Below are 24,713 nucleotides of genomic sequence, written 5' to 3'. Positions count from 1 at the left end.
GGCTTTCCTTTTCACGTTGTTAATGGTGTGGTTTTTTTTTAATTAATTAATTTATTTATTTATTTTTGGCTGCGTTGGGTCTTTGTTGCGAGTGGGCGCTACTCTTCGTTGCGGTGCACGGGCTCTAGGCGCGTGGGCTTCATTAGTTGTGGCTTGCAGGCTCTAGAGCGCAGGCTCAGTAGTTGTGGCGCACGGGCTTAACTGCTCTGTGGCATGTGGGATCTTTCCGGACCAGGGCTCGAACCCATGTCCCCTGCACTGGCAGGTGGATTCTCAACCACTGCGCCACCAGGGAAGCCCTAATGGTGTGTTTTGATGAATAGAAGTTTTTCACTCTGCTATATTTCTGATGTCACTCTCCTAGAAGTTTTGATATATCATCACATTTTTATTATCACTAAATTCAGGTATCTTTCTGATTTCCATTGTAGTTTCTTCTTTGATCCATGGGTTATTCTGTCAATTTTTGTTTATATTGAGACTATATTTTTAGATGCATACAAATTTAGAGTTGTGATAACGTCTTGGTGGATTGACCTTTTTGTCAATGTGGCTATAGTTACGTTTGTAAAGTTACATCAGCTTTCTTTGACTAATGTTTGCATGGTGTATTCCTTTTCATAATTTCACTATCAGTTTTTTTATATTTTTACATTTAAGGTGTGTCTTTTACGAGGAGGATATCGTTTGGATTTGTTTTTTATCTAATATAGCAATATGTACTTTTAAATTGGATTATTTATTTTATTTACACTTAATGTAATTACTGATTTTTAAAATCAGTAATTTAAAAGCACATTATCTTACTCTTTCCATTTGTCCCACCAGTTCTGTATTAACTTTCTATTCCTTATCTTCTTTTTGATTATTTTTTAATTGTTGAAATTTCTTCCTTCATTAGCTTGCTTATTGTATATTCCTTTACTGTTCTTTTTCATAGTTGCTTTACAACATGGATTATTGACTTTAAAAATATATATATTTAGTTATTTATTTTTGCCTGCGTCGGGTCTTAGTTGCGGCCTGCAGGCTCTTTAGTTGTGGCGTGCGGGCTTAGTTGCCCCGTGGCATGTGGGATCTTAGATCCCTGACCAGGGATCAAAGTGCACCCCCTGGGGCTTCCCTGGTGGCACAGTGGTTGAGAGTCCGCCTGCTGATGCAGAGGATGCAGGTTCATGCCCCGGTCCGGGAAGATCCCACATGCCGCGGAGTGGCTGGGCCCGTGAGCCATGGCTGCTAAGCCTGCACGTCCGGAGACTGTGCTCCGCAACAGGAGAGGCCACAACAGTGAGAGGCTGTGTACCGCAAAAAAAAAAAAAAAGAAAGAAATAAAAGTGCGCCCCCTGCATTGGAAGGTGGATTCTCAACCACTGGACCACCAGAGAAATCCCAGATTATTGACTTTTTATTAAAGTTTCATATAAATTACTAGTTATATTACTCTCTGGACAACGCAGAGATCTTAGAACACCGTCACTCCATTTATCTCCTTTTGCTTTTTTATTATTGTTGACATGTATTTTAGTTCATCATAGATTTTAAATATAATATTTTTGTACAGTTTAATATTCATGTGGATTTTTCCAAATAGTTGCTCTTTCCGTGCTGTTTGTTTGTTCCTACATTACTATACTTTCTTCTGGGATTATTTTCTTCCTGCCTGAAGAGCTCCCTTTAGTATTTACTTTAGTGCAGGTCTGCCGCTGTTGAATTCACTGTTTTTGTTAGTCTGGAAATGTCTCTATTTTGTCTTCATTTTTAAAGCAAATTTTAATTAAAATGTAACTAACAGAAAAGTGCATAAATCATAAATGATGACTTTTCACAATGTGAGTACACTCACATTAGCAGGACACAGATCAAGGAACAGAACATTACTACCATCCCAGAAGGTCTGCCTGTGCACCTTTTTAGTCACCAACCACCCCGAGTCACCACCATCATGACTTCTAATGCCATATGTTAAGCCTGTATTTGAGCTTAAGTATATAGAATCAACCAGTATTAGGCTACCTTATTTCTGACTTCTTTCTCTGAACTTTGTGACATTGGTCCACATTGTTGTATATAGTTGTAGTTTGTTCATTCACATTTTAGTGTCATATTCCATTGTATGACTAGACCATAATTTATCCATTCTACTCTAGATGGACATTGGAGTTTTGGGATCTTGCATTTGGACATCCAGTTATTGGATATTATGAATAATGCTGCTGTGAACACTATTAAACATGTCTTTTGGTGAACAAATGTAGCATTTGTTCCAGGTATATACTCAACCTCAAACCCCCCTCCATCATACCAATGAGCTACTTAGATATTCATCACCCATATAGACATCCCCCTAGATTCGCCAGCCATTTTATCAAAAATTTAATACTAAATCTGACACAAACCACACAACATAACCATATAAACACCACCTATATGTAACAAGTTAATGTAGCTTAAACACTTAAAGCAAGGCACTGAAAATGTCTAGATGGGCTCGCTAGCCCCATGAACATACAGGTTTGGTCCCAGCCTTTTTGTTAGTTTTTAATAGAATTACACATGCAAATATCCGCACTCCGGTGAGAATGCCTTCTAAATCACTAAGATTAAAAGGAGCAGGTATCAAGCATGCTGTACCAGCAGCTCACAACTCCTTGCTCAACCACACCCTCACGGGAGACAGCAGTGATAAGAATTAAGCCATAAACAAAAGTTCAACTAAGTCATATTAATAAGGGTTGGTAAATTTCATGCCAGCCACCGTGGTCATACGATTGACCTGAATTAATAGAATTATGGTGTAAAGCGTGTTAAAGAATTATACAAAATAAAATTAAACCTTGATTAAGCTGTAAAAAGCCATAATTAAAGTAAAAATAAACTACGAAAGTGACTTTAACATATCCTGATTACACGATAGCTAAGACCCAAACTGGGATTAGATACCCCACTGTGCTTAGCCCTAAACCCAGATAATCATAAGAACTAGAGTATTCGCCAGAGTACTACTAGCAGCAGCTTAAAACTCAAAGGACTTGGCGGTGCTTCACACCCCTCTAGAGGAGCCTTTTCTATGATTGATAAACCCTGATAAACCTCACCAACCCTTGCTAATCCAGTCTATATACCTCTATCTTCAGCAAACCCTAAAAAGGAGCAAAAGTAAGCCCAACTATAACACATAAAAACGTTAGGTCAAGGTGTAACCTATGGGGTGGGAAGAAATGGGCTACGTTTTATACACCAAGAATACCCTTTATCTATACGAAAGTTTTTATGAAACCTAAAAACTAAAGGAGGATTTAGTAGTAAATTAAGAATAGAGCACTTAATTAAATAAGGCCATGAAGCACACACACACCGCCCGCCCGTCACCCTCCTCAAGTGCTATGACAAAGCCACAGTTTATTAACATATGCTAATCAATTATATGAGAGGAGATAAGTCGTAACAAGGTAAGCATACTGGAAATTGTGCTTGGATAAACCAAGGCATAGCTTAAATAAAGCACCTAATTTACACCTAGAAGATTTCATAACCAATGTATGCCTTGAACTAAGCCTAGCCCACACTCTTCCCACCATACTAACACTAACTAGTCAAATAAAACATTCACCGGACATCTAAAGTGATAGAAATTTAGACGTTGATGGCGCTATAGAGAAAGTACCGTAAGGGAATGATGAAAGAAACATTAAAAGTAATAAAAAGCAAAGCTTATCCCTTGTACCTTTTGCATAATGACTTAATTAGCAACAACTTAACAAAGAGAACTTAAGCTAAACTACCCGAAACCAGATGAGCTACTTATGAACCGTTACTAGAACAAACTTATCTATGTGGCAAAATAGTGAGAGGATTTATAAGTAGAGGTGACGAGCCTAATGAGCCTGGTGATAGCTGGTTGTCCAGGAAAATAATTTCAGTTCAATGTTAAATAATACTAAAAACCATAATAAGCTTCAACGTATCTTTAAACGTTTGTCTAAAAAGGTACAGCTTTTTAGAAATGGGTACAACCTTAACTAGAGAGTAAAAACAAGCAACACCATAGTTGGCTTAACAGCAGCCACCAATTAAGAAAGCATTCAAGCTCAACAACTAACCCATCTCAATTCCAATATTAAGTAAATCAACTCCTAGTCTTACTACTGGACCAATCTATAAAATTATAGAAGCAACACTGTTAATATGAGTAACAAGAAGTATTTCTCCTTGCAACTAATAATATACTGATAATTAACAGTAAATAAATACAGTGCAACACTAAACTATTTATTAAATACACTGTTAATCCAGCACAGGTGTGCACCCAAGGAAAGGTTAAAAAAAGTAAAAGGAACTCATGGATTATAAACCCCGCCTGTTTACCAAAAACATCACCTCCAGCATCAACCAGTATTAGAGGCACCACCTGCCAGTAACAGCTGTAAACGGCCGCGGTATCCTGACCATTCAAAGGTAGCATAATCATCTGATCTCTAAATAAGGACTTGTGTGAATGGCTACACGAGGGTTTTACTGTCTCTTACTTTTAATCAGTGAAATTGACCTCCCTGTGAAGAGGGGGGGATGACAAAATAAGACAAGACCCTAGGGAGCTTCAGTTAATCAGCCCAAAAAACCATAATCTTAAACTACCAAGGAATAACGAAATTTCACATGGGTTGACAATTTTGGTTGGGGTGACCTTGGAGCACAAAAAAACCTCTGAGTGGTTAAAGCCTAGACCCACTAGCCAAAGCATAATATCACTTATTGATTCAAAAAATAGATTAATGGAACAAGTTACCCTAGGGATAACAGCGCAATCCTATTCTAGAGTCCATATCGACAATAGGGTTTACGACCTTGGTGTTGGATCAGGACATCCCAATAGTGTCACCGCTATTAAGAGTTCGTTTGTTCAACAATTATAGTCCTACATGATGAGTTCAGACCTGAGTAATCCAGGTCGGTTTCTGTCTATTATGCATTTCTCCCAGTATGAAAGGACAAGAGAAATAAGGCCCACTTTAAACAAGTGTCTTCAAAACAATTAATGATCTAATCTCAACTTAATAAGCAAACACAAAATAATCACCCAAGACCAGTGTTTAGTTAGGGTGGCAGAGCCCGGTAATTGCATAAAACTTAAATCTTTATGCCCAGTGGTTCAAATCCTCTCTCTAACAAGATGTTTACAATCAACATCCTAATGCTCATTATTCCTATTCTCCTAGCCGTAGCATTCTTAACATTAGTAGAACGAAAAATCCTAGGCTACATACAACTCCGAAAAGGACCAAACATTGTAGGACCACATGGCCTACTCCAACCTATTGCTGATGCAATCAAACTATTCACTAAAGAACCCCTACAACCAGTCACATCCTCCACCTCCATATTTATCATCACACCCATCTTAGCCTTAACTCTAGCCCTAACAATATGAATCACCCTACGCATGCCATACCCCCTCATCAACAAATCTAGGAGTGTTATTCATGCTAGCAATATCAAGTCTAGCCATATACTCTATCCTATGATCTGGATGGGCCTCCAACTCAAAGTATGCACTAATTGGGACCCTACGAGCAGTAGCACAGTCTCATACGAAGTAACACTGGCAATCATCCTCTTATCAGTGCTCTTAATAAACAGGTCCTTTACCCTATCAACCCTAGCCACAACACAGGAACAACTATGGCTAATCTTCCTATCATGATCACTAGCCATAATATGATTTATTTCCATCCTTGCAGAAACCAACCGAGCCCCTTTTGATTTAACAGAAGGAGAATCTGAACTTGTGTCCAGCTTCAATGTAGAATATGCAGCAGGCCCCTTTGCCATATTCTTCCTAGCAGAATACGCCAACATCAGTATAATAAACATGTTCACAACAATCCTATTTCTAGGAGCATTCCACAACCCATATACACCAGAACTATACACAATTAATTTCACCGTTAAAACATTATTGCTAACAGTATCTTTCCTATGAATTCGAGCATTCTATCCTCGATTCCGATATGACCAATTAATATACCTACTCTGAAAAAGCTTCCTGCCTCTAACACTAGCCCTATGCATATGACACGTATCACTACCATTCATAACGGCAAGCATTCCCCCACAAACATAAATATGTCTGACAAAAGAATTACTTTGATAGAGTAAATAATAGAAGTTCAAGCCCTCTTGTTTCTAGAATTATAGGAATTGAACCTACCCTTAAGAATTCAAAATTCTCCGTGCTACCATATTACACTACATTCTACAGTAAGGTCAGCTAAACAAGCTATCGGACCCATACCCTGAAAATGTTGGATTATATTCTTCCTGTACTAATAAACCCCATCATCTCTGTCATTATCCTAGTAACTGTCATTTTAGGAACTATAATCATAATAACCAGCTCCCACTGACTATTGGATTTGAAATAAACATAATAGCCATCATCCCTATTTTAATAAAATACTTTAACCCATGAGCCATAGAAGCCTCCACTAAATATTTTCTAAAACAAGCCACGACATCCACACTACTTATAATAGCAGTCATCATTAACTGTGATAGTCCGGCCAGTGGACTATCACAAAATTATTCAATCCAACAGCATCAACAGTAATAACAGTAGCCCTAGCCATAAAACTAGGATCGTCCCCTTTTCATGTTTGAGTGCCCGAAGTAACACAAGGCATCCCATTAACAGCAGGTCTAATTCTATTGACATGACAAAAACTTGCACCCCTATCAATCCTCTATCAAATCTCACCATCAATTAATCTAAACCTAATATTGTCTCTGTCTATACTTCCTATTCTAGTCAGAGGTTGAGGAGGATTAAAGCAAACACAACTCCGAAAAATCATAGCTTACTCATCAATTGCCCACATAGGATGAATGACAGCCATCTTACTATATAACCCAACTATAACCATCCTAAACCTAGTAATTTATATCATAATAACCCTCACTATGTTCATACTATTTATTCACAGCTCAGCCACCACCACAGTATCACTATTACACACATGAAACAAAACACCTGTCATCACAACCCTCACCATGACCACCCTTCTCTCAATAGGAGGACTCCCGCCACTATCAGGATTTATGCCTAAATGAATGATTATTCAAGAAATAGCAAAAACCAATAATATTATCTTACCCACACTTATAGCCACCACAGCACTACTTAACCTGTACTCCTACATACGACTTACATACTCTACAGCATTAACCATCTTTCCTTCCACAAACAACTTAAAGATAAAATGACAATTTGACTCTACAAAACAAACAATCCTTTTACCAACCATAATCGTAATATCTACAATACTTCTACCTCTCACACCAATACTGTCAATCTTAGAATAGGAATTTAGGTTAAATCAGAACAAGGGCCTTCAGAGCCCTAAGCAAGTACAGTTTACTTAATTCCTGCCTAATAAGGATTGCAAGACTATATCTTACATCAATTGAATGCAAATCAAACACTTTAATTAAGCTAAATTCTCACTAGATTGGAGGGATACATCTCCCACGAATTTTTAGTTAACAGCTAAATACGCTAGTCAACTGGCTTCAATCTACTTCTCCCGCCGTGAGAAAAAAAAAAGGCCCGGAGAAGCCCTGGCAGGGTTGAAGCTGCTTCTTTGAATTTGCAATTCAAAATGATCAGTTCACCACGGGACATGGCAAAAAGAGGACTTAACCTCTGTCTTTAGATCTACAGTCTAATTCCTACTCGGCCATTTTACCTATGTTCATAAACCGCTGATTATTCTCAACCAACCACAAAGATATTGGTACTTTATACTTACTCTTTGGTGCTTGAGCCAGAATAGTAGGCACTGGCCTAAGCTTATTAATTCATACTGAACTAGGTCAGCCCGGAACTCTGCTCGGAGACGACCAAATTTACAACGTAGTTGTAACAGCTCACGCATTTGTAATAAGTTTCTTCATAGTCATACCCATTATGATTGGTGGATTTGGAAATTGGCTAGTGCCCCTAATAATTGGAACACCCGATATAGCTTTTCCCCATATAAATAATACGAGTTTCTGACTACTCCCTCCTTCTTTCTTATTGCTACTGGCATTATCAATAGTTGAAGCCAGTGTGGGTACAGGTTGAACTGTATACCCATCCTTAGCCAGAAACTTAGCACATGCAGGAGCTTCAGTTGACCTTACTATTTTTCCCCTATACTTTGCTGGTGTATCCTCAATTCTCGGATCTATCAATTTTATCACCACTATCATCAATATAAAACTGCCCGCTATAACCCAGTATCAAACACCATTATTCGTATGATCAGTACTAATCACAGCAGTATTGCTTCTATTCTCCTTACCTGTACTAGCAGCTGGAATCACTATATTGCTAACTGATCGAAACCTGAACACAACCTTTTTCAACCCTGCGGGAGGAGGAGACCAATCTTATATCAACACCTATTTTGATTCTTTGGACACTCTGAAGTATATATTTTAATCCTGCCTGGATTTGGGATGATTTCACACATTGTAACCTATTACTCGGGAAGAAAAGAACCTTTCGGATACATGGGTATAGTCTGAGCTATAATATCAATTGGATTCTTAGGGTTCATTGTATGAGCCTACCACATAGTCTCAGTGGGTATAGACGTTGACACACGAGCATATTTTACATCAGCCACTATAATTATCACCATTCCCACAAGGGTGAAAGTGTTTAGCTGACTGGCAACACTCCACGGATATAATATTAAGTGGTCCCCGGCCATGATGTGAGCCCTGGGTTTCGTTTTCCTTTTCACAGTCAGCAGACTAACAGGCATTGTCCTAGCTAATTGATCATTAGACATTGTCCTTCATGTTATCTACTATGTAGTCGCACACTTTCCTTATGTGCTCTCAGTGGGAGCTGTTTTCGCTATCATAGGAGGATTTGTGCACTGATTTCCACTATTCTCAGGATACACACTCAACATGAGCAAAAGTTCACTTTGTAATCATATTTGTGGGTGTCAACATAACTTTCTTCCCATAACATTTTTTAGGCCTATCTGGTACGCCTCGACAATACTCCGACTACCCAGATGCCTATACAACATGAAATACTATCTCATCAATAGGCTCATTGATCTCATTAACAGCAGTCATCCTGATAATTTTCATTATCTGAGAAGCATTCGCATCCAAACGAGAAGTACTAACAGTAGAACTCACTACTACAAATTTAGAGTGACTAAATGGATGTCCTCCACCATATAATACATTTGAAGAGCCAACCTACTTCAATCTAAAGTAGTCAGGAAAGGAAGGAGTCGAACCCTCTTTTATCAGTTTCAAGCCAACACCATAACCGCTGTGTCTTTCTCCATGAATGAGATATTAGTAAAATTTTATGTAACTTTGTCAAAGTTAAGTCACAGGTGGAAATCTTGCATATCTCTATGGCATATCCCTTTCAACTAGGTTTTCAAGGTGCAACATCACCCATCATGGAAGAGCTACTACACTTTCATGACCACACACTAATAATTGTCTTCTTAATTAGCTCCCTGGTTCTTTATATTATTTCACTAATACTAACAACTAAGCTAGCACATACTAGCACGATAGATGCACAGGAAGTAGAAACTATCTGGATTATTTTACTGGCCATTATCTTGATCTTAATTGCCCTACCATCATTTTGAATCCTTTACATAATAGATGAAATTAATAATCTGTCTCTTACTGTAAAAACTATAGGTCATCAATGATACTGAAGCTATAAATATACTGACTACAAAGACCTAAATTTTGACTCCTATATAATCCCAACATCAGACCTAAAACCAGGGGAACTACGACTGCTAGAAGTAGATAACCGAGTAGTATTGCCCATAGAAATAACAATCCGAATACTAATCTCCTCCGAAGACGTATTACACTCATGAGCCGTACCTTCCTTGGGCCTAAAAACAGATGCAATCCCAGGACGCCTAAATCAAACAACCCTAATATCAACACAACGGGGCTTTTATTACAGACAGTGTTCAGAGATTTGTGGATCAAACCACAGCTTCATGCCAATTGTCCTTGAGTTAGTGCCTCTAAAATACTTTGAAAAATGATCGCATCTATGTTATATTCTCATTAAGAGGCTAGATTAGCGTTAACCTTTTAAGTTAAAGACCAAGAGCTAAAATTCTCCTTAATGGTATGCCATAATGAGATATATCAACATGATTTATTACCATTTCATCTATATTTCTAACACTATTTATTATATTTCAACTAAAAGTCTCAAAGCATATCTACTACCCCAACCCAGAGTCAACACTCACTAAAGTGCAAAAACAACCTACCCCTTGAGAAACAGAATGAACAAAAATTTGTTTGCCCCTTTCATAACCCTGATAGTAATGGGCCTCCCCATAGTCATTTTAATTATTATGTTCCCAGGTATTTTATTTCCAACATCAAAACGACTAGTTAACAATCGCATAATTTCCCTTCAACAATGACTAATCCAACTTACATCAAAACAAATAATAAGCATCCATAATCATAAAGGACAGACTTGATCACTAATACTAATGTCACTCATTCTATTTATTGGGTCAACCAACCTTCTTGGACTACTGCCCCACTCATTTACACCCACCATGCTGCTCTCAGTGAATGTGGGAATAGGCATTCATTCCCCTATGAGCCGGTACCGTGGTTATAGGTTTCCGCAACAAAACAAAAGCATCGTTAGCTCACTTCCTACCACAAGGCACACCCGCCCCTCTCATCCCCATGCTAGTAATTATCGAAACTATCAGCCTGTTTATCCAACCGGTAGCACTAGCTGTGCGATTAACGGCCATTATTACAGCAGGTCAAATATTAATACATCTAATTGGAGAAGCAACCTTAGTGCTAATAAGCATCAGCACATTCACAGCTCTCATTACATTCATTATTCTCACCCTACTCACTATCCTCGAATTCGCCGTTGCTATGTATTTACCCTCTTAGTAAGCTTATATCTTCATGACAACACATAATGACCCATCAGATCCATGTGTACCACATAGTAAATCCTAGTCCTTGACCCCTTACAGGAGCCCTTTCAGCCCTTCTCATAACGTCAGGCCTAATCATATGATTCCACTTCAACTCAATAATTCTACTAATACTAGGCCTACTAACTAACACTCTAACAATACATCAGTGATGATGAGATGTTATTCGAGAAAGCACTTTTCCAAGACCACCACACACCAACTGTCCAAAAGGGACTTCGATATGGAATAATCTTATTTATTGTCTCAGAAGTCCTTTTTTTACCAGCTTCTTTGAGCCTTCTATCACTCAAGCCTCGCCCCTACCCCTGAGTTAGGCGGGTGCTGGCCACCAACAGGCATTTGCCCTCTAAACCCCTTAGAGGTACCACTCCTCAACACTTCCATGCTATTGGCCTCTGGCGTGTCTATTACTTGGGCCCACCATAGCCTTATGGAAGGAAATCGTAAGCATATTCTTTAAGCCCTCTTTATTACAATTACTCTTGGTATCTATTTTACACTCCTACAAGCCTCAGAGTATTACAAAGCCCCATTTACGACCTCAGATGGGGTCTACAGGTCAACTTTCTTCATAGCCACAGGATTCCACGGACTGCATGTAATCATTGGATCTACCTTCCTTATTGTTTGTTTCCTGTGCCAATTAAAATTTCACTTCACGTCCAACCATCACTTCAGCTTTGAAGCTACTGCTTGATACTGACATTTTGCAGATGTTGTATGACTATTCCTTTTCGTATCTATCTATTGATGAGGCTCATAATTCTTTTAGTATTAATTAGTGCAACTGACTTCCAATCAGTTAGTTTTGGTACACCCTGAAAAAGAATAATAAACTTAATACTGACCCTATTAACAAATACAACACTAGCCTCATTACTCATACTCATCGCCTTCTGACTCCCTCAACTAAACACGCAGAAAAAACAAGCCCTTACGAATGCGGACTTGACCCTATAGGATCCGCCTGCCTACGTTTTTCCATAAAATTTTTCCTAGTAGCGATCACATTCCTCCTTTTTGACCTAGAAATTGCTCTCCTACTGCCCCTCCCTTGAGCAACCCAAACAAACAACCTAAAAACAGTACTCACCATGGCTTTACTTTTAATTATTGGCAATTAGCCTGGCCTGCAAGTGAACTCAAAAGGGACTGGAGTGGGCTGAATATGGTATTTAGTTTAAAACAAAACAAGTGGTTTTGACTCATTAGATTATGATTAGACCCATAATTACCAAGTGTCTTTAGTACATATAAATATTATTATAGTGTTTACTATATGCCTCATAGGATTACTAATATATTAGTCTCACCTAATATCCTCACTGCTATGTCTAGAAGGCATAATATTATCACTATTCATCCTGGCGACCCTAGCAATCCTAAATTCACACTTTAGCCAGCATAATACCAGTCATCTTGCTGGTGTTCACAGCCTGCGAAGCAGCACTCGGGTTAGCCTTGCTAGTAGTAGTATCAAATACCTATGGCACTGATTATGTACAAAACCTCAACCTCCTCCAATGCTGAAATTTATTATTCCTACAGTCATACTAATACCCCTAACTTGATTATCAAAAAGCAACATCATCTGAATTAACTCCACAACCCGTAGCCTACTAATTAGTTTCACAAGCCCACTTCTTTTTTTAAAACTTTATTTATTTATTTATTTATTTATTTATTTATTTATGGCTGTGTTGGGTCTTCGTTGCTGCGCGTGGGCTTTCTCTAGTTGTGGCGAGCAGGGGCTACTCTTTGTTGTGGTGCACGGGCTTCTCATTGTGGTGGCTTCTCTTGTTGCAGAGCATGGGCTATAGGCGCGTGGGCTTCAGTACTTGTGGCACATGGGTTCCAGTAGTTGTGGCTCACAGGCTCTAGAGCGCAGGCTCAGTAGTTGTGGTGCACGGGCTTAGTTGCTCTGTGGCATGTGGGATCTTCCCGGACCAGGGCTCGAACCTGTGTCCCCTGCATTGGCAGGCAGATTTTCAACCGCTGGGCCACCTGGGAAGCCCAAGCCTACTTCTTCTTAACCAATTCAGTGACAGTAGCTTTAACTTCTCGTTAGTATTCTTCTCTGACTCCCTATCCGCACCATTACTGGTCCTAACAATATGGCTCCTTCCCGTAATACTAATAGCCAGTCAATCTCACCTACTCAAAGAACCACTAATCCGAAAATAATTATACTTGACAATACTAATCATATTACAAACATTTTTAATCATACATTTACCACCACAGAACTAATGCTATTTTACATTATATTTGAAGCTACACTAGTTCCTACCCTTATTATCATCGCCTGCTGAGGTAACCAAACAGAACGCCTTACTGCAGGACTTTTTTATTCTACACACTAGTTGGATCACTCCCACTGCTAGTGGCATTAGTATACATACAAAACACCACGGGCTCTCTGAATTTCCTCGTATTTCAATACTGAGCCTTACCACTATGCAACTCTGATCCAACGTCTTTATATGACTGACCTGCATGATAACCTTTGTAGTAAAAATACTCCTCTATGGCCTCCACATTTGATTACCCAAAGCACATGTAGAAGCTCTCATCGCAGGCTCTATAGTCCTTGCAGCCACATTACTAAAATTCGGGGGCTACGGCATATTACGAATCACATCAATACTGAACCCCCCTTTGAGAAGATAAACAAAATTGATAAACCATTAGCCAGACTCATCAAGAAAAAAAGGGAGAAGACTCAAATCAGTAGAATTAGAAAAGTAAAAGTAACAACTGACATTGCAGAAATACAAAGGATCATGAGAGATTACTACAAGCACCTATATGTCAATGAAATGGACAACCTGGAAGAAATGGACAAATTCTTAGAAAAGCACAACCTTCTGAGACTGAACCAGGAAGAAAAAAATATACACAGACCAATCAGAAGCACTGAAATTGAGACTGTGATTAAAATCTTCCAACAAACAAAAGCCCAGGACCAGATGGCTTCACAGGCGAATTCTATCAAACATTTAGAGAAGAGCTAACACCATCCTTCTCAAACTCTTCCAAAATATAGCAGAGGGAGGAACACTCCCAAACTCATTCTACGAGACTACCATCACCCTGATACCAAAACCAGACAAAGATACTACAAAAACAGAAAATTACAGGCCAATATCACTGATGAATATAGATGCAAAAATCCTCAACAAAATACTAGCAAACAGAATCCAACAGCACATTAAAAGGATCATAACGCCATGATCGAGTGGGGTTTATCCCAGGAATGCAAGGATTCTTCAGTATACGCAAATCAACGTGATACACTATATTAACACACTGAAGGATAAAAACCATATCATCTCAATAGATGCAGAAAAAGCTTTTGACAAAATTCAACATGCATTTATGATAAAAACCCTCCAGAAAGTAGGCATAGGGGGAACTTACCTCAACATAATAAAGGCCATATATGACAGACCCACAGCCAACATTGTTCTCAATGGTGAAAAACTGAAACCATTTCCACTAAGATCAGGAAAAAGACAAGGTTGCCCACTCCCACCACTATTATTCAACATAGTTTTGGAAGTCCTAGCCAAGGCAATCAGAGAAAAAAAAGAAAGAAAAGGAATCCAAATTGGAAAAGAAGAAGTAAAGCTGTAACTGTTTGCAGATGACATGATACTATACATAGAGAATCCTAAAGATGCTACCAGAAAACTACTAGAGCTAATCAATGAATCCGGTAAAGTATCAGGATACAAAATTAATGCACAGAAATCTCTTACATTCCTATACACTAATGATGAAAAATCTGAAAGTGAAATTAAGAAAGCACTTCCATTTACCATTGCAACAAAAAGAATAAAATACCTAGGAATAAACCTACTTAAAGAGACGAAAGACCTGTATGCAGAAAACTATAAGACACTGATGAAAGAAATTAAAGATGATACAAACAGATGGAGAGATATACCATGTTCTTGGATTGGAAGAATCAACATTGTGAAAATGACTCTACTACCCAAAGCAATCTACAGATTCAGTGCAATCCCTATCAAACTACCAATGGGATTTTTCACAGAACTAGAACAAAAAATTTCATAATTTGTATGGAAACACAAAAGACCCTGAATAGCCAAAATAATCTTGAGAAAGAAAAACAGAGCTGGAGTAATCAGACTCCCTGACTTCAGACTATACTACAAAGCTACAGTAATCAAGACAGTATGGTACTGGCAGAAAAACTAATATAGATCAGTGGAACAGGATAGAAAGCCCAGAGATAAACCCATGCATATATGGTCACCTTATTTTTGATAAAGGAGGCAAGAATATACAATGGAGAAAAGACAGCCTCTTCAATAAGTGGTGCTGGGAAAACTGGACTGCTACATGTAAAAGAATGAAATTAGAACACTCCCTAACACCATACACAAAAATAAACTCAAAATGGATTAAAGACCTAAATGTAAGGCCAGACACTATCAAACTCTTAGAGGAAAACATAGGCAAAACACTCTATGACATAAGTCACAGCAAGATCGTTTTTGACCCACCTCCTAGAGAAATGGAAATAAAAACAAAAATAAACAAATGGGACCTAATGAAACTTCAAAGCTTTTGCACAGCAAAGGAAACCATAAACAAGACGAAAAGACAACCCTCAGAATGGGAGAAAATATTTGCAAATGAAGCAACTGACAAAGGATTAATCTCCAGAATTTTCCAGCAGCTCATGCAGCTGAATATCAAAAAAACAACTCAATCCAAAAATGGGCAGAAGACCTAAGTAGACATTTCTCCAAAGAAGATATACAGATTGCCAACAAACACATAAAAGGATGCTCTACATCACTAATCATTAGAGAAATGCAAATCAAACTACAATGAGGTATCACCTCACACCAGTCAGAATGGCCATCATCAAAAAATCTACAAACAATAAATGCTGGAGAGGGTGTGGAAAAAAGGGAACCTTCTTGCGCTGTTGGTGGGAATGTAAATTGATACAGCCACTATGGAGAAGAGTATAGAGGTTCCTTAAAAAACTGAAAATAGAACTACCATATGACCCAGCAATTCCATTACTGGGCATATGCCCTGAGAAAACCATAATTCAAAAAGAGTCATGTACCATAATGTTCATTGCAGCTCTGTTTACAATAGCCAGGACATGGAAGCAACCTAAGTGTCCACTGACAGATGAATGGATAAAGAAGATGTGGCACATATATACAATGGAATATTACTCAGCCATAAAAAGAAACGTAATTGAATTATTTGTAATGAGGTGGATGGACCTAGAGTCTCTCATACAGAGTGAAGAAAGGCAGAAAGAGAAAAACAAATACCGTATGCTAACACGTATATATGGAATCTTAAAAAAAATAAAAAAGGTTATGAAGAACCTAGGGGCAGGACAGGAATAAAGGCACAGACGTAGAGAATGGACTTGAGGACACAGAGAGGGGGAAGAGTAAGCTGGGACGAAGTGAGAGAGTGGCATGGACTTATATATACTACCAAACGTAAAATAGATAGCTAGTGGGAAGCAACCGCATAGCACAGGGAGATCAGCTCAGTGCTTTGTGACCACCTAGAGGGGTGGGATAGAGAGGGTGGGAGGAAGACACAAGAGGGAGGAGGTATGGGGATATATGTATAGCTGATTCACTTTGTTATAAAGCAGAAACTAACACACCATTGTAAAGCAATTATACTGCAATAAAGATGTTAAAAAAAATGTGAGGGAAAGTTAGTGTTTGACCACCACTTATACTAGTTTTAAATTTAAAAAATCATATAGTATTCTTGAATTTAGCTTTCTTTCACTTTATCACTTTCTAACTTGTTTGATATTCACTTACTCATAAGTTAATTTAGCCTCTTTAAATCCTTGGGAGTTTTGGGGGGCTTACTTACATTAATAATAAAATGAATGTAAATATAACTTTTTCCCCTAAACTGTTGAAACCAATTTCATTTGAGAACTGTAAGATAAGACATAGCTTAGATGAAACATTTGGTTACTCTTTTTTCTGATGTGTATAAAATTAAATTTTATTGGTGGGGAATGATTAAATGATTAAAATTTGTAAAAAAAATTTCTAATGATAGTTGATCCCTAACTCTGACCTCCTTTGGCAGTTAATAGTCATTTTGATTCCATTTGCATTTAAAGAACTTAGTATTGGGTTGGTTAAAAACCTGAACGAACTTTTTGGCCAACCCTATATTTTACTCATAGGTATAATACATATATATATATATATATATATATACACACACACACACACACACACACTATATATATATATACTAAAGGTTAAATAGCTAAAAATGTGTGCCTAGGGAGTTTTTATAGTTTAAATCAGGTATACCCAATCTTGATAGAGGATAAGTAACATATTCGGGCAAATGGATATAGATGGCAGTTATGGTGCTGTATCTAAAGGAGCTTCAGTCTGGGGATAGAAGAAGTACCTGAGATACCTCTCTGGCAGGGTTCCTCTTGGCTAGGATGGTCTCGTACATGATCAGAGGCCACAGTGGAGAGGAGATTCTTAGGAGAATACACAGGGTATGAAATGCATGACAGCCAGATTTTTTTCAATTGATAGGAAATATGAGAACATTTGGGATTGACACTCCCTAGTCATCTTCTTTTTATGATTTGGCTTGGGGAATTCCCCTCCAAGTTCTACTTGTTCTTGAAGAAAAGTGATAAAGTGCTGTGATCTCAGTGTATTTTTGAGGTCTCATGAAATTCAGGCAACTAATGTTTGGATTAATATCACTAGGGAAATTTTTTTAACCCAAATCCACACTGTACATGAAAAGGACCACAACTTCCATCATCGCATCCAACACAGGAGTGTTAGAAATGTGGCCTCTGCACTGCCCATCCCTCTGTGCCATGGAAACATTACTAAATGGTCACGGGCTCCTCCCACCCCATAGCTGCCCTCAGAACTCTTCTGAAAGTGGCATCCTAGACAGCCACTACTGTTCGACTAGAATCTGCACAGGAGGGGAAACCTCTTTGCTATACAAGCTTTGAGTGTTGCTAAATTACATGAAACAAAGATAGTATTTGAGTTTTGTTGAAAAAAGTTATGCTGAAACTGAAGTAATTATTTTTCAGTAGAAAATACTTGACATTTAATGATGTTTATTCTATGAGATGATATAAAGTTTAGTTAATTAAGGTTGCTAAATAGAAAAAAATAACCTAATAATTAACAAAATGTATTACTAGGACTTTCATTTCAGAACAGGCTCAGTTATATTTGATTACTCTAGTGCCATGGAATAGGTTGGGAGGGTTTGGTGGTGGAGGAGGGGCAGAAATCAGGGGTGTTAGCTCTGTAAGGCAGTCAGCTGGGTTCGTCGGATGAGCAAGCAGAATCAGAAGGGAGGCAGGGGCTGCAGATAAGGGTCAGCAAGTGGTCTCTGCTGGGGATATTAGGTCCAAGGGCTAGGTAGTCCCTAGGAAGGCAACTGGCAATAATAAGCCAAGCCACGGCTTGCTTCCTTTTTTTTTTTGAGATAAAGGATTTAGTTACAGGATCTAGGATGCAAAGTACTGTCTGAGTCTCAAAGTTAAAGCAGAAGCCCCCACATTTCAGAATTGGGTTAAACTTGAGGTTTATGGCAAAGGTGACTTGACGCTGAAGGTTCTAGAGCCTGGCTTGGGGCAGAGTCTGCCAATGGGGTCAGATGATCTCAAGGAAGGAGAGTCAAATTCTGGGGAGAACCTGTCACATAGACATGTTGTCCATGAGTGAAGAGATGAATGAATGCTTCGTCCATAAGTGGTACTCAGATGAAAGGTTATGTTCCTCACCAGGGTCAGGATCAAAATCAGTTATCTGAAGGGAATTCCCTGGCGGTCCAGTGGTTAGGACTCCTCGCTCTCACTGCCTAGGGCCCGGGTTCAATCCCTGGTCCGGGAACTAAGATCCCACAAGCCATACAGCGTGGCCAGGAAAAAAAAAAAAATCAGTCATCTATAAGAGCAATGCTGATTATACAAGGAAACATATAATGGCTTTAAGTTCTATACTTCCTTAAAATGGTAAGATTATGCTCCAAATCCTACAAAATGTGATTAAGTGTATTGTTCACACTGATTATTCAGGGGTTTCCTTTGTCTTATTAAAGGGACTTATAAAGCTCACATAAACACATCATATTTTTTTTCTCTGCCCACATTTATTAGTTGTGAGCAGGGGATGAGTAAACCAAAGTGATACTTAGCAAATTTAAAAAAAAATTATTTATTTATTTGGCTGCGCCAGGTCTTAGTTGCAGTATGTGTGATCTAGTTCCCTGACCAGGGATCAAACCCAGGCCCCCTGCATTGGGAGCATGGAGTCTTAACTGCTGGACCACCAGGGAAGTCCTGGTACTTAGCAAAATTTGTTGTTAGTATTCTTTATTTTATTTTATTTATTTTTTAACATATTTATTAGAGTATAATTGCTTTACAATGGTGTGTCAGTTTCTGCTTTATAACAAAGTGAATCAGTTATACATATACATATGTCCCCATATCTCCTCCCTCTTGCGTCTCCCTCCCTCCCACCCTCCCTATCCCACCCCTCTAGGTGGTTACAAAGTGCGGAGCTGATCTCCCTGTGCTATGTGGCTGCTTCCCACTAGCTATCTATTTTATGTTTGGTAGTGTTATATATGTCCATGCCACTCTCTCACTTATTCTTGAACTTTGCCCCCTAGTGCCAACCCGTGCTTCACTTCTGGGCACTCGTTGCTTCGTAGTCTCTCCCTTACTGGGCTGGGTGACTGGTCCCAGTTCTTTGACCTTCCCTGAGTCATTTTATTCTTCAGAGCTTGAGCTTCCCCAGCTGTAAAAATGAAGGTTTTACAGCAGTGCTTCTCAGGTCTGGGCTTCACACCAGCAGGTAGAATATGTTTGATCCATATAAAGCAAGTGTGGATTAATTTGAAGTATTAATATTTCATTAACAATAATTTATTTTCTTAGAATTTAAAAGAGCATTGTGGGGGTGGTTTGAATGACATGGATATCTAGAAATGTCTAGGAAATTTTGGATGGATGCCTTTTGTCTTTAATATGTTTCTGGCAGAGGTGTTCAGAATAGTTCCATTGATCATAGCATTTCCTTTAAGATTGGGGCCTTGTGAAAATAATTGTCAGTCCATCTGAATGAAGCTTTCAACCAGAGTTATTCAGGGTAGGGAGATGAAAAATTATAATAACCGGAATCATTCTTAGTACTGTCAGTTTTGGAAGGAGAACTTGAGAGGTAAGATAAGACTCTCTGCCTGTGCACAGGCAGTGGACGATGAGCACTACATGCCCTGGACGGGACAGGGAGGAGAGAAGATGGTGAGGGGAGGACAGAGGAGAGTGGGGTGAGGGCCGTGAGCCCCATGTCTTCTCCTGTGGCTGACGCAGCACGTACAGGTGCAGGGGACTCAAGGTGGACAGACGGCATGGCGGGCTTCCTCCTTACAGGCCAGGGCATGGGTGTGGGTCTGTCAATTATACCTCCATATCTGAGGGGTCAAGCGGTCTGTGGACCACAGCTTTTTGGGTTTGGGAGAGGAAAGTCTTTTTGACTTATTTTCTCCCTGGAGAGAATGCTTCAAAGACTTAAGTGGTAATAGAGCTAATGTTTTATCAAGTACTTATCGTGTGACAGGTGACAGGCTAAGCAGTTTACTTTGATTATTACTTTTGCTCCTCACAACAACCCTGTGATAGGTACTGTTATTAACCTCCACCTTACAAATGGGATGTGAAGTGTAGAGGCCTTAAGTACAGCCAACAGCCCACCTGGGATTCAAACCCCCAAAGTCTGGCCCGGAGTCCTTGCTCTTAACCACTGTGCTCTGTTGTCCTGTGCCCTGTGGGTCATTCTCTATGGGATTAGCCAGTATACAGGGTGGCCTGAAGGTCATGTTTGGGATGGTGAGAGGGCGTCATATTGCTTTGACTTTTTAATGGTCTGTGTATTTGTTTTCTGTAACAAATCACCAATAATTTTGTGGCTTAAAACAATACAAAATTATTATCCTACAGTTTTGTCAGTCAGAAGTCTGAAAATGGGTCCTATGGGCTAAAATTGAGCTGTTGGCAGGGCTGTATTCCTTCAGGAGCCTCCAGGGGAAAATCTGTTCCTTGCCTTTTCCAGCCTCTAGAGAGGCTTTCCACATTCCTTGGCTTTGTGTCCCCCTTCCTGCAATCATGTCACTCCAGCCTCTGCTTCCATCACCACCGCTCCTTCTCTGGATCTCTTGTAAGGCCCCTTGTGATCGCATTGGTCCCACCTGGATAATCCAGGGTACTCTTCCCCACCTCAAGACCCCTAACCACAGCTGCAAATCACTTTGCCGTTAAAGTAATGTATTCACAGAGTCTGAGGATGAGGATGTGGACATCTTTGGGGGCGGGGGTGTCATTATTTGGCTTATGTAGTCTCTTTATGGGTTGATGATAGATATGGCCATTCCAGACTTTCTTATTTCACTTTTGAGTAATAACTGATGAAACCCCCCTTCCCACTACCCTGGCCTGAGCCTCTGCTGATGTTGTCCCCCCCCCCGCCCCCGCCGCCCCCACCCAGATACCATCACATGAGGAGAGGAGAGTGTGTGTGTTAGGAAGCTCTGGAGAGAGGTGTAGAGTAAAAGGTAGTGGCTTTTAAAGATCTTAGTGAGCAGGTATAAAAATGAGCTGAATTTTACAACAATCCATCATATGACTTAGCTACTTTTTGTATTTCAAAGTCTATACCTCTTTTACATGGTTGTAATCTGGTAAACATAAAAATTTATATTCAGTTTCTCTATAGAACATTTTATCACAAGAGTTTTGAAGAATACTAAGATCTTTCTGTTAATTCATGCTGCCGGTTTTACTTAGGACTTTATTTTCATGTGTCCACATCACCCTTCTTTTCACAGGGTTGTGATGATAAGCCCACCAGTTGCTGAGCCCCTACTGTAGGCATTATGCAGAGCGCTTCAAAACATTTTTTATTTCATTTAATTTTCGTATTGGCCTCATGAGGTTGGAATTATCCCACTTTTTTTGTAGATGAGAAAGCTTAAAACTCTGGGAAGTATCTTATTTTAAAGTCGCATCACACAATTATTAAGTGATGGAAGGACGATTTGAACCTAGGCCTGTCAAAATCTAAAGGCTTTTTCTTGATACTTATTGTACCAGATGGCCTTACCAAGGCAACCAAGAGAAAGCTTACTTAGATACTCAACTGCTTCAACATCAGCAGTTGTGAAGAAATATATTAGCACAGGGACATTATGGTGGTGGAAGGTTAAATTTTTTTTTTTTTTTTTTTTTTTTTTTTGCGCTACGCGGGCCTCTCACTGCTGTGGCCTCTCCCGCTACGGAGCACAGGCTCACGGACGCGCAGGCTCAGCGGCCACGGCCCACGAGCCCAGCCGCTCCGCGGCACGTGGGACCCTCCCGGACCGGGGCGCGAACCCGCGTCCCCTGCGTCGGCAGGCGGACTCTCAACCACTGCGCCACCAGGGAAGCCCCGGAAGGTTAAATTTTATTTCATTCTTACTGACAGCCAGGACAAGAAGAGAAACTTAATGAAACTCTTTAGCTGGTCAGAGAGTATACTAGTTTTCTCCCATTTCTACATTCTAAGTTCCTGTTAATCTTTGAGCATTTATATAACTAGTGAATTTGTTTGACATAGAGGATAATGATTTTATAATTTAACAGTCAAAATAAAAGTATCCTCTATGTAGCTGTTTCCTGTGTCAAATGTATAGCTTTTTTTTCCTCATTAAAAATGTAACTTGGAAAAAATGATTTTATGGGGGAGCTGGGTATAAGCTGATTAGAGAGTTTCCCTGTCCTTACTTTTGATACAGAAACAGCAAACTAGGGACTTCCCTGGCGGTCCAGTGGTTAAGGCTCTGTGCTCCCAGTGTAGGGAGCATGGTTCGATCCCTGGTCGGGAAACTAATATCCCACATGCTGCATGGCGCGGCCTAAAAACAAACAAACTAACAACCCCCCCCCCAGCAAACTAAAGTATATGCTGATCATGGATTCTAAGCCCTCAGTGGCCATGGTGTTTCAGAAATCCAGGCTTGGTTAGGCTGCAGGAATTATTTTATTGCTAAATTTTAGCCTGTTAACTGTTCAAAACTATTCTCTTTTTTTTTCTAGTATTAATATAAAAACTGTCCAAAAAGCCTACTACTTCTCTCTTATAAAATATTTGAGTTCTTAAACTAGTGCTGTTGTTGATCAGTTTTGATCAAGTCGTTGAGAATACTTTCCTTGGAAAAATGGAGCATGGTCAGGGCATCCTTCTTTCCTTCTTCCCCTACTCCACCCGTGATTAGCCCATCAGCAGGTTCTGTGCGTTCTGCTCCTGATTCATACCTTGCATCCGCTGCTTTTCTTCCTGGATGCTGCCACCACCAGGCTGGCAGCCCCGTTGCTCCCCAAGACAGTGACAGTGGCCTCCTCACTGACCGCAGGCTTTCACTTGGATCCTCTCTGCTGCTTTCTTCATATGGCATGACTGACCTGGAAACCTATCTTGCACCAGCTCACGCTCTTTCTAGCATCTTCCATGAGCTTCCCATTGTACTTCACCTCAGATTGAAACTCCCTGTACTGTCTTTCAAGGCCCATGTGATCTGCCCCCGCCTGTCCTTGCAGAAGCTTCCAGGGCCCTCCCACAGCTGCTACCTCGTTCCAGACAGAGCAGCGGCTTCCCCAACCCTGCAGTGAGTTGCTACCCCACTTCAAGATCTCTATTTAAATGTCATCTTCTCAAGGAGTCTTTCCTGCTGTTTTCTTTCTCTCCCTTTTCTGTCCTTAATGGCATTGATAACCAGTTGTAATTATTTTATTTGATTGCCTTCTTTGGTCTCTGTTCACTAACATGTAAGCCCTATGGGGCAAGCACCATGCCTGACTTGTTTGCTGCTTTATCATCAGTGTTACCAGTAGTATTTAGTAGGAATTCAGTAAATATTTATTGAAGGAACGAGGGGGATAGGAGTGAGCTGGCGAGAAGGCAGGTGTACCTATTGATACTGCTTTGCTTCACCATGAAAAAGAACAGATAGACCTAAACACTGCCCAGAGTTTGGTCACAGAGGAAAAAAATTGTAGAGTAATTCTCAGAGCCATTTATTCATCCTAAAAGTTACCGGGATTCTGTGTCTTTTTGGCAGGCATAGTTTGCCTTTTGTGTATTCAGCTAATTTGAATCATATTGATAATGTGACTGTGTGATAATTCAGCCATATGCTGAGGTTTCTACCCCGAAGACTGGAGTACTACCTTAATTTAAAACTGTTATTCACCTCTGTGAACATCTGTGAATTTTTTTGAAACTGTGCCTTAATTTCCACGAGATAGTTGTGTGGTTCATCAGAATTTGTGATTCCATTGAGGTGAGGCCGTTTCAGAAAGTGCTGTGTGAACAGCAGGGCTCTGAGTGGCCTACTGGGTGGGATGTGTTCCCTCTGGTACCTTATTGAGCAGGCCTGCTGAGTGGGATTATCTGATTATCAATATTTGAGATTTAAAATGTCTGCTAAAGATGACAGTGTTTCTTAGGTGATGAGTTCTTTATGACAGACATTTCATACTAGGACTAGTGTGGTTTTTTAAAGCCACTCTATGTTAATTTATAGTTTTTCTGTTTACTG

At 39.6% G+C, this 24,713-nt stretch overlaps 1 protein-coding gene and 2 pseudogenes across 8 annotated transcripts in view; all 3 read left to right on the top strand.

The window, feature by feature from the left end:
- SPIRE1 (spire type actin nucleation factor 1) overlaps positions 1–24,713 on the top strand; it is a 204,324-nt gene that overhangs the window by 15,355 nt on the left and 164,256 nt on the right. The gene's annotated exons all lie outside the window — the stretch shown is intronic.
- LOC117203725 (cytochrome c oxidase subunit 2-like) lies at positions 9,012–10,094 on the top strand (annotated as a pseudogene).
- On the top strand, positions 10,344–16,628 carry LOC125961307 (ATP synthase subunit a-like; annotated as a pseudogene).

Source organism: Orcinus orca, chromosome 15, assembly GCF_937001465.1.
Source record: "Orcinus orca chromosome 15, mOrcOrc1.1, whole genome shotgun sequence".
Classification (NCBI taxonomy): domain Eukaryota; kingdom Metazoa; phylum Chordata; class Mammalia; order Artiodactyla; family Delphinidae; genus Orcinus; species Orcinus orca.
This window is presented reverse-complemented; position numbering and strand designations above follow the sequence as displayed.